General features: G+C 45.4%; 1 non-coding gene across 1 annotated transcript; it reads left to right on the top strand.

The window, feature by feature from the left end:
- Positions 1-10,852: 10,852 nt before the first annotated feature.
- On the top strand, positions 10,853-11,015 carry LOC126007453 (U1 spliceosomal RNA). Its single transcript, XR_007495025.1, has one exon. It is a non-coding gene; the product is annotated as a U1 spliceosomal RNA (small nuclear RNA).
- The last annotated feature ends 317 nt before the right edge of the window (positions 11,016-11,332 follow it).

The raw sequence follows: 11,332 nt of genomic DNA, 5'->3' as shown, positions 1-11,332 counted from the left end.
AAAAGCAGAAACAGTTGTCATTATCTGGAAAGACTATTAAAATCTTGCATTTATACAATGTACTACCAATAGTCAAAACTATAAAATAAACAGGGCAAAATTATGAAAATTATTACCCACTTTTAATTATAAGTGTCTGACATGATTAATTTGTATGAATGAGATACTCTGGGGGAAGATTCTTGCATTTGCTTATACCTCAGAGGAGGAAGGAAAGGAGCAGAGAAATTATTTTTCTACCATTTTATCTTTAGAGGACTCAATCAGGCAAGACTCATTTCCTCTTTCCTTACCATCAATAAGGATGTTCTAAATGTGAGACTTAGCCCTGATCACAGACATTAAAATGTTCATGGTATCATATTTTTCAGTGTCAGAATAAAAATTTTTTAATTCACAAGCCAGAGTGATAGCACAGTGTTAGGGCATTTTTCTTGCATCCTGTCTGACCCAAGATGGAGCTGGAGAGGCCGGGAAGGTGGCGCTAGAGGTAAGGTGTCTGCCTTGCAAGTGCTAGCGTAGGACGGACCGGGGGAGTCCCATATGGTCCCCCCGAGCCAGGGGCGATTTCTGAGTGCATAGCCAGGAGTAACTCCTGAGCGTCAAATGGGTGTGGCCCAAAAACCAAAAAAAAAAAAAAAATGGGCCCGGAGAGATAGCACAGCGGCGTTTGCCTTGCAAGCAGCCGATCCAGGACCAAAGGTATTTGGTTCGAATCCCGGTGTCCCATATGGTCTCCCGTGCCTGCCAGGAGCTATTTCTGAGCAGACAGCCAGGAGCAACCCCTGAGCACCGCCAGGTGTGGCCCAAAAACCAAAAAAAAAAAAAAAAAAAAAGATGGAGCTGGATTTCATCCCCGGCATCCCATATGGTCTCCTGAGCCTGCCAGGAGCCATTTCAGAGCATAGAGCCAGAAGTAACCTGAGCGCTGCTGGGTGTGGCCCCCAAACAAACAAACAAACAAAAAAGTTCTGTAATTCAATATTCCTCCCATTGTTAGCCCACCAGACCTGGTTCATGGGTCATGCAATCTATAGAGAATATTAATACTCATTAAATATTTCAGGGTTTCTAGCCCCTGATATTAGCTTTATTTATTTGTTTTGTTTGTTTTTGGGCCACACCTGGAAATGCTCAAGGGTTACTCCTGGCTCTATGCTCAGAAATCACTCCTGGCAGGCTTAGGGGACCATATGGAATGCTGGGGGTAGAATCCAGATCAGCAGTTTGCAAGGCAAATGTCCAACCTGCTGGACTATCGCTTTGACTCAGGTTTCTACTCTTTCTAGAAAAAATTTAATAGGAAGACTTATATGAGTAATTGGAAATTTTCCAGAGTTTCTATTTTCTTTTTCTATAAATGTGAATTTTTTTTCGGGCCACACCCATTTGGTGCTCAGGGGTTACTCTGGCTAAGCACTCAGAAATTGCCCCTGGCTTGGGGGGACCATATGGGACGCCGGGGGATTGAACCTCGGTCCTTCCTTGGCTAGCGCTTGCAAGGCAGACACCTTATCTCTAGCGCCACCTCACCAGCCCCAAATGTGAATATTTTATAGCACTATACAGTACAAATACAATTCAGTTGTAGCCAAACATTTGAAATCTGGTTGAGAAGGTCTATTCAAGGGCCTTGGAACCTATAAAATCTCACTCTTTATCCATCACCACCTCCCACGTTACTCATTTGTATCAAGTTCCTGTTATTTAATAAACATTTGTTTAAGGCAGAAAAATTTATTTTCATTTCCTTGACAAATTCAGAGGTGGGAGAACAAACTGTTAGAGCTTCCAAAATAATTCATCTTTGGGTTTATATCAATATAGGAAATTTAAAACCCAAACTAAATTTTTTCTGAAAGAAAAGAAAATTATAGCAGCTTAGGATAAAAACAAGTTTTTTTGTTTTTATTTTTGGGTCACACCCGGCAGTGCTCAGGGGTTACTTCTGACTCTACACTCAGAAATTGCTCCTGGCAGGCTGGGGGACCATATGGGATGCCAGGATTTGAACCACCATCATTCTGCATGCAAGGCAAGCACCCTACTTCAAGCTATTTCTCTGGCCCCTAAAAACAACTTTTGGAACCTCGGTAGAACCCAGACTATGTCATGAAATTTTCCTATACATGAATGTACATGGAAACTATTACGCTGAGTGAAATAAGTCAGGGGGGAAGATATAATCACAGAATAGTCTAACTTATCTATGGGATTTATCAACAATAAAAGACATTACTGTAACAATGTCCAGAGACAATAGAGATAAAGGCTGGAAGAACTGGCTCACGATATGAAGCTCACCACAAAGAGTAGTGAGAGAAGTTAGAGAAATAACTATACTGACAACTATGGTGACAGTGTCAATGAGAGAGAAGTAGAATGCCTGTCTCATATACAGGTGGAGGGAAGGGGGAGATAGGGGATATTGATGATTGGAATGCTGCACTGGTGAAGGGGGTGTTCTTTTTCTTTCTTTTTTTTTTGGGGGGTCACACCCAGCAGCGCTCAAGGGTTACTCCTGACTCTATACTCAGAAATTACTCCTGGCAGGTGGGGACCATATGGGATGCTGGGATTTGAACCACCATCCTTCTGTATGCAAGGCAACCGCCCTACTTCCATGCTATCTCTCCGTCTCAGGGGTGTGTTCTTTTTATGACTGAAACCCAACTACAATCAAGTTTGTAATCAAGGTGTTTAAATAAAGATATTATTTAAAAAAAAAAAGGAAGAACCTAGACTATGGCTGTAGTCTGGAGTCCAGTTCACTGATTTTTGCTGTTTTCAGCCAGCTTCAGTGCTGGAGCCAGGGTCTAACTGGGAGATGGAAGAGGAGCTCTGGATGCCAGGTAAGCACTATCACTCCTGCCCAACCTCATATTTTTTCTACAACACTCCTTTTTCGGTCCTTAATAGCAGTCTTCAGAGGTAGAGTTGTGTCATCACTTCTTCATTTTATAGTTGTGAAAACCAATCAGAGAATTTAAGTGACTTGCCCAAGATCACCTATGAGCAGGCTAAAATTGAGTTTTTCTTTCCTTTTGTGTGTGTGTGGTGGTGGTGGTGGGGGTGTCATGCCTAGATATACTCAGGAATTATTTCTGGCAGACTTAGAGGATCATATGGGATGCCAGGGATCGAATTTGAGGCGGCCATAACTGGAACTTCTTAAAAACTTAAGAAATTTTGTTTCTTAAAATTGGTTTTGGAGAAGGGCCAGACCATAATACAGTGGGTATGGTGATTGCTTTGCTCATGGTTGACCAAGGTTTGATCCCCAGCACCCTATATAGTCTTCTGAGCACCCCAAGGAATGATGTCTTGAGCACAGAACCAGGAGTAAATCTGGAACACAGCTGGGTATGGGGGAGAGAGATAGAGACAGAAGAAAAAGAGAAGAGATGAGAGAGGAGAGGAGAGAGGAAGAAGAGAGAGAGAGAGAGAGAGAGAGAGAGAGAGAGAGAGAGAAAGAGAGAGAGATTTTTACAGGGTGGGAGAAACAGGTGGTGAGGGAGGGAAGACATGGCCTGCTTCCCAGGTTCCATTACCCCACCATCCCTACCCTACCCCACCCTCCAAAAAAAATCCTTGCTTGGGCTGGAGCCATAGTACAGTGGGGAGGGGAGGGTGCTTGTCTTGCACATGGCTGACCCGGGTTCAATCCCCAACATTTTTTTTTTTTTTTTTTGGTTTTTGGGTCACACCCGGCTGTGCTCAGGGGTTACTCCTGGCTATCTGCTCAGAAATAGCTCCTGGCAGGCACGGGGGACCATATGGGATGCCTGGATTTGAACAAACCACCTTAGGTCCTGGGTCGGCTGCTTGCAAGGCAAACACCGCTGTGCTATCTCTCCAGCCCCTAATCCCCAATATTTCATATGGTTCCCCCAACACTACCAGCAGTGATTTTCTGTGTGCAAATGTGAGAGTAACCCCTGAGCATCACCGGGTATGACTCCCCCACCCCACGCCATTCCCCAAAAAACCCTGCAGACAGCCATGCACTGAGGCTGGCTGGAACAGCTGGTCTGAGCAGTGTCTTTGCTCACAGAGGCCTCAGTTCAGGTCGTTGCTGAAGCCAAGGAGAAACCAGGCAAAAGGCAAAAGTGCCTTCAGGTTGGTGCCTTTTTCCTACCAGCCAAGGAGCTAACACAGAAACTTGGCCTGCAGAGAAGACTAGCTCCCAACCTCCTTGCCCTGCACCCTCTAGTTTTATTTATTTATTTGTTTTTTTTGGGGGGGGCATACCTGGCAGCGCTGAGGGGTTACTCCTGGTTCTGCACTCAGAAATCACTCCTGGCAGGTTCATGGTACCATGTGGGATGCTGGGGATCAAACCCAAGTCTGCCCCAGATCGGCCCCATGCAATGCAAATGTCTTACAGTTGTGCTATCGCTCATCCCTGCAGTTTTAGATACACTCAAACTCCCTCACTTTAGCTGGTGGTGTGGATCTTCTTGATCTTGTTCATGGGAGTCTCCTGGGAGCAAGAACTTCCTTGGGCTTTGGACAGGCCTGGGATCCCAGGAACCTCTTAACTGCCCAGGCACAGGTCTTTGGAGCTGCAGTGGTTCATGTCCTTATTGCTTTTGCTCCATACTCCACATGCTCTGGGACTATTCCTGGCTTGGTGCTAAGGGGTCATTTATTTCAGTACTTAAGAGACCATGTAGTGTTGAATGTACGTAGTATGTATGTGTGTATTTTCCCACTAATTTTTATTATAATCCCGTGATTTAACAAGCTGTTCGTCATACAGTTATTTCAGGCATTAAATGTTCAAACACCAATCCCACCATCAGTGTGATTTTCCCTTTATGGGTGTCTCCAGTTACCCACCCACCACTATAACCTCCCTCTATGCAGGCACAAACTTCAAGCATTGACTGCATACTGTTACAACACAAAGGCAAATGGAATTATCCACACTTAGATCAACACAGGTCTTTTTGAAACGATGGTTCTCTCTCTCCAGGGTGCTGCTAAAGTCAGTATCTACGGATGTACTAGGTAGGCTGTGTCTGGTTAGGCTCACTGAGCTTGGTAGATTTCTTTTTTTGTTTTTTTGTTTGTTTTTGTTTTTGGGTCACACCCGGTGTCACTCGGGATACTCCTGGCTCTACCCTCAGAAATTGCTCCTGGCAGGCTCAGGGGTCCATATGGGATGCTGGGATTCCAACCACCGACCTTCTGCATGCAAGGCAAATGCCTTACCTCCATATTATCTCTCCGGCCCCGTTTGTTTGTTTTTGTTTTTGGGTCACACCCGGTGGTGCTCAGAGGTTACCTTGGCTCTATGCTCAGAAATCACTCCTGGCTCTACGCTCAGAATTTGCTCCTGACAGGCTCAGGGGACCATATGGGATAACGGGGTTCGAACCACTGTTCTTCTGCATGCAAGGCATATACCTTACCTCCATGCTATCTCTCCGGCTCCTGCTTGGTAGATTTCTTTTTTTTTTTTTTTTTTTTTTTTTTTGGTTTTGGGCCACACCCAGAGGTGCTCAGGGGTTACTCCTGGCTGTCTGCTCAGAAATAGCTCCTGGCAGGCACGGGGGACCATATGGGACACTGGGATTCGAACCAACCACCTTAGGTCCTGGATCGGCTGCTTGCAAGGCAAACGCCGCTGTGCTATCTCTCCGGGCCCTGCTTGGTAGATTTCTATAGAACTTTCCCATCAGCTTTCCTGTGATGCTGTTGGCTGATAGTATTCTAAGAAACTAAGGTGTTGCTCAGCTGCTATGATTGAAACAAACTGGAGGCTTGGAAATCTAATAAGGTTAAGTCACCAAGCTGGGTCATTTCTATCGGAGGGTGTAGGGTGTGGCACTGGGCTGCTGTTGTTCATGCAAAAAGGAAAATATGCCTTCCCGTATTCTGAAATGCCACAGAGGTGTCAGCTGGAATTGGGCTTCCTGCAAAGTATCAGTTGCCATTATTTTCTTTTGAAATTTGGTGGAGGAAACAGCGGATTTTTGTTTGTTTGTTTGTTTTACTTGGAAGATGGTGGCTGTGGATGGGAGGTGCTGGATTTTCCAGTGATGGGATGGATGTATGTGTGTGTGTGGGGGGGGGGGAGTCTGAGCCTAATCCCCTTCTATCATGCAATGTTTGGGGGAATCCAACTCGGACCTCCTGCACATTCTAGTTCGACTAGCTAGCGGATGCAATCCTGGGACATCTTTAGAACAGTGGTCCTCAAACTATGGCTCACAGGACACATATTGTATTTGTATCTGTTTTGTTTCTTCATTGCAAAATAAGATATATGCAGTGTGCATAAGAACTCGTTCATAAGTTTTGTTTTTACTATAGTCAGACCCTCCAATGGTCTGAGGGACAGTTAACTGGGCCCCTGTTTAAAAAGTTTGAGGACCCCTGCTTTAGAATGTCTTACCCTAGCCTCTTCCCAGAGGCAACATGCAATAGAGGAAAGAGCTCGAGAGCCCTTTCAACTAAGATCAGTGCAATTAATTCAATGACGTTCAATTCAGAATTCAGCTGGAATTCCAGCTCTGTGACGCACTGCTTTGAGTCTGGTGTTTCTCACCTAGAAAATGATTTAAATGAGGCTGATCTCCTAGGGTGAAGTCCTGTCTCATCCCTGCAGGAGATTCAATACACAGATGAGGAACTGAAAAGATCTGAGCTTCTTTCCTGCAGCATCTTCTGTTTCCTGTAGAGGAAGGAACTGGGGGGAGGGTGGTACTGTTCTCTCTCTGGGTATCCAGCACAGCCCCGCATGCCCTTAAATACTTAATAACTGCTTTTTGATTAAGTTCAGCATCCTCAGTGCAGGCGGGAAGCACTTTGCTCAATCACCCTGATTAGCTGTTTCTCTTTGGCAGAGATTCAGATGGCAAGTAGGCTACACGCTGAGAGTTGTTCTGGCAAATCACACCACAATTCTTTATTTCTGCCGGAGAGGGGGAGGTAATGTGCACGCCTGCACGCCTGTCTCATAGCCTTAGTGCTGGGCTTTGGATACCCAAAGCTACCTGGAGTCCTGTGGTCCCTAAATCATTGGCCTAAGTTGGACCCACACTGAAGGCCCAGGGTTGCAGGCAGGCAGTCCGGCATTGAGACTTTGCAAAGGACGAAGCTGCTTTACAGCAACAAGCAGGGGTTTTGTAGGTTTCTCTGAGGAATTGGAGAAGGGGGCACCTTTTTTTTCCATATTGCTGACTGAATGAACCTTTCCCCTTCCCTGCTTTTCTTTCTTTCTTTCTTTCTTTCTTTCTTTCTTTCTTTCTTTCTTTCTTTCTTTCTTTCTTTCTTTCTTTCTTTCTTTCTTTCTTTCTTTCTTTCTTTCTTTCTTTCTTTCTTTCTTTCTTTCTTTCTTTCTTTCTTTTCTTTCTTTCTTTCTTTTTCTTCTTTGTTTTTAGGCCACACTCTAGAAACACTCTTTAAGTGGTGCTCAGGGTTTATTCCTGGCAGGCTCAGGGGACCACATGGGATGCTGGGGATCAAACCCAGATGAGCCACCTGTAAGGCAAACATCCTACCCGCTGTGCTATGGCTCTGTGCCCCCCTTCCCTGCTTTTCCCTCATTCTCAGGGGCAGATGTTTCTTTAGGCTTCATACACACCTATTTACCTTCTGTCGCTTGTTGGCGGCAACCTTTGGATGCTCTACCATCTTCCCTAAGCAACTGAGAACTCCTTGTTGGGTTGGAGACCTGGCGGGACATCTCTGTCCAGTGCTCCCGTTTTTTCTTCTCTGCACCGGGTCCCTACACTGTCTGGGGTAACACCGGAGAGGCATGGATGAGGCTGATGTTGGTGAAAGTGTTGGTGGTGGGGATGGAATATCTGAGTTTATTTATTTATTTTTTTGTTATTCACTGCAAGCTAAGCAGAAACTTGAAGTCACTGATTTGCTTAGAAATGGTGGAACCTCGGGGCTGGAGAGATAGCATGGAGGTAAGGCATTTGCCTTTCATGCAGAAGGTTGGTGGTTCAAATCCTGGCATCCCATATGGTTCCTATGCCTGAGCATTGAGCCAGGAGTAACCCCTGAGCGCTGCCGGGTGTGACCCTAAAACCAAAAAAAAAAAAAATTGTGGAATCTGGGACCGGAGTGGTAGCACAGAGGTAGGTCATTTACCTTTCACCTGGGTGACCCAGGACGGACACGGATTCAAGCCTGCCCGAAGCGATTTCTGAGTGCATAGCCAGGAGTAACCCCTGAGCGCCGCCAGATGTGGCCCCCAAACAAACAACAACAAAAACAAAAAACTCCAAGAAATTGTGGAACTTGGGGTCAGACCGATAGCACAGCGGGGAGGGCATTTGCTTGCACACGGCCAACCCGGGTTCAATCCCCGGCATCCCATATGGTCCCTCGAGCCTGCCAGGAGTAATTTCTAAGCGCAGAGCCAGGAGTAATCCCTGAGTGCCACTAGGTGTGCCCCCCAAAATAACTAACTTACCAACTAACTAACCAACCAACTGACTAAAATTGTGAAGCTATTTGGTTTCTCCAAGAACACTGGCAGCTAGTGGTGCAGTTTCCATATAGTCCACTGGGCGGTGCTATTTCTCCACTGCTGACTGAAGCTGTGCCTTGAGAGGTAGTCGTGGGGGCCATGTCATGTGGCTTGGAGGCCATCCAGGACATATCCAGCAAGACTTAGAAGGCCAACCTACACTAAGGATTGAATTGCCACTCAAGTCACATTCTCGACTCTCCAGTTAAAAGAATGTTTTTCCTCTTTTGATCTCCTCATTCATTATTCAGTAACATTTAATATAGCCCCCAACGTCTTTGATATTTTTTTCAGCTTTTTAAAATGGTTCTCATGGCTAAATTCCATGAAAATATAATCCTATTTGGGGAGAAATGAACTCTCATTCACTGCTGGTGGGAATATCCATGGGTCCAGCCTTTTGGGAAAACAAAATGTACATTTCTCAAAAAACTAGAAATTAAGCTCCCATGTGACCCAGCAATACCACTCCTAGGGATATACCATAGGGGCCCACGACCACAATAAGAAACAAGCATCTGCTCTCTATGTTCATTAAAGCACTATTCACAATAGCCAGAATTTGGAAACAACCCAAGTGCCCAAGAACAGATGAGTAGATAAACTGTTACATCTACACTATGGAAAACTATGTAGCTGTTAGGGAAAATGAAGTCCTAAATTTGCTTATACATGGATAGATATGGAGAGTATTAAGCTGAGTAAAATGAATCAGAGGGAAAAGGATAGACATAAAATGACTGAACTCATTTGTGAAATATTTATAAGATTTATATTAGATACCTATCTGAGGCCCACCCATTTCTGGGAGGGGTCTTGGGAACCGGATAATAGGTGTGACCTTACCTGCAAGACCCGGCCCATTCCTGGGAGGGGTCTTGGAATAGGTAGATAAACCCGGAAGCCAGGGGATTAAGGGTCTTTGCCTTTCGGCCCTGCGGAGCTCGCTGGCTTTTGGGCCTCTGTGTTCTGGTCCTTGACCAGCATGGAGCCCAAAGGGAAAATGGCTAACAGGAGATAAGACGCAGGGCTAGCAAAGTATTGCTGTGCTTAAAAGGTTATGAGTAGGCCACACACATGTGGTGGATAGGGCATGAATAAAGTTGATGCTTCCTAAAGCCTGCCTGTGAGTGAGTCTTGATTACGCCAATTACCTGGGCCTGGAACCTGCCGGCTGCATGGGGGATGAAGCCACGTGGCTGGGGCCTAAGCACAAAGGCCTCCATCCATCGCCATCCAGCCCCATCCTTAATTATTTGATGCAACAGATAGTATGGTAATATGCCCCAAAACAGTAGAGATGAGAGCCAGAAGGATCAGAAGGGTAGGAAGCTTGCCAGAAAGAACCATGAATGCAGTTGAGTCAGAGACGGGACCATTATGACAATGCCAGTTGGAAATGACCAACGTAGACAAGAACTGGGAATTGAAAGGAGATAAAGTGATATGTAGGGAACCCCTTCAGCAAAAGTATTGCAAACCACAGTGTGAAGAAGAAGGAGGAGGAAGAGGAGAAAGGAGAAGAAAAAGGAGGAGGAAGAGGAGAGGTTGGAGAAAGAAGAATATCTGCCATTCGAGGCAGCCAGGGAGAAAGCAGGACAGAAACTGGAGACATTGGTGGCTGGAAATGTGCCCTGGTGAAGGATATTGGACATTGGATAACTGAAACTCAATCATGAACTGCTTTGTAACTGTATCTCAAGATGATTCAACTAAAATTTTTATTTAAAAAATGGACAATGTGATCTTTGTAGTGATGTGCAGGTAGAAAGCAGAGAGGTGTCTGCAGCTATGATGCTGGCGACTATCAGGGTGTGACTGCACCAGCGTAGGTGGTACAGACTCGACACCTCTGCACAGAGTCATCTACCCTTCCTGGATTCCAACATGGGAATGCTGGGTACTGAGCATCCTCATGCAGAGAAAGCACAGGAACTGCAGGACCAGGCTCTTTCTTCCTTTGGTCAGACTTGAGGCGTCACTGATGGGTTTTTCACACTTAGAAAAACTGAGTCTCTGCACTAAGGCAAAGTGTATTTTCTTGGAAAAGTCTATTGATAAAAAAAAAAAAAAGCTACTGTTTTAAGACAGAGAAAAACGGGCCAAATATGAATGCACAGTGTGAGTTGGGAGAAAAGGACAAAGATGCAGCCAATGGTACAATCTGTAGAACTAAACTGCAGTCGAGTTTTATACCATAAATTGAGAAACTGAAAAGATAGTGCAGGGGTTAAGGGACTTGTTTGCACTAAGCCAACCCTGGTGTGACTCCAGAGCTCAGCTTTGGGGAAAAGCTCAGAGGTGCTGCTGTGTGTGGCTCCAAAGCAACAACCAAAACTATCAATGAAATATGTAATTATAATACCTGGCAGGGGAGATACCATGATCACGAAGGTGGTTTCCCCAGGGCGAGGCTTATCCATTGCACTCCGGATGTGCTGACCCCTGCGATTTCCCCAAATGTGGGAAACTCAACTGCATAATTTGTGGTAGTGGGGGACTGCATTCGCGCTCTCCCCTTAAAAAAGGGGGGGGGCCGGCGAGGTGGCGCTAGAGATAAGGTGTCTGCCTTGCAAGCGCTAGCCAAGGATCAGGACCGCAGTTCGATCCCCCGGCGTCCCATATGGTCCCCCCCAAGCCAGGGGCAATTTCTGAGCCTTAGCCAGGAGTAACCCCTGAGCATTAAATGTGTGTGGGCCGAAAAACCAAAAAAAAAAAAAAAAAAAAAAAGAAATATGTAATTATAGGCATATCGTGCAGCTGTCCTGAATCTCAAATTTTGAAACATGGTATATGAACAATACTTTCTCCAGAAGAGATCATCTAGAAAAACAAAAT

This window comes from Suncus etruscus, chromosome 4, assembly GCF_024139225.1.
Source record: "Suncus etruscus isolate mSunEtr1 chromosome 4, mSunEtr1.pri.cur, whole genome shotgun sequence".
Classification (NCBI taxonomy): Eukaryota; Metazoa; Chordata; class Mammalia; order Eulipotyphla; family Soricidae; genus Suncus; species Suncus etruscus.
This window is presented reverse-complemented; position numbering and strand designations above follow the sequence as displayed.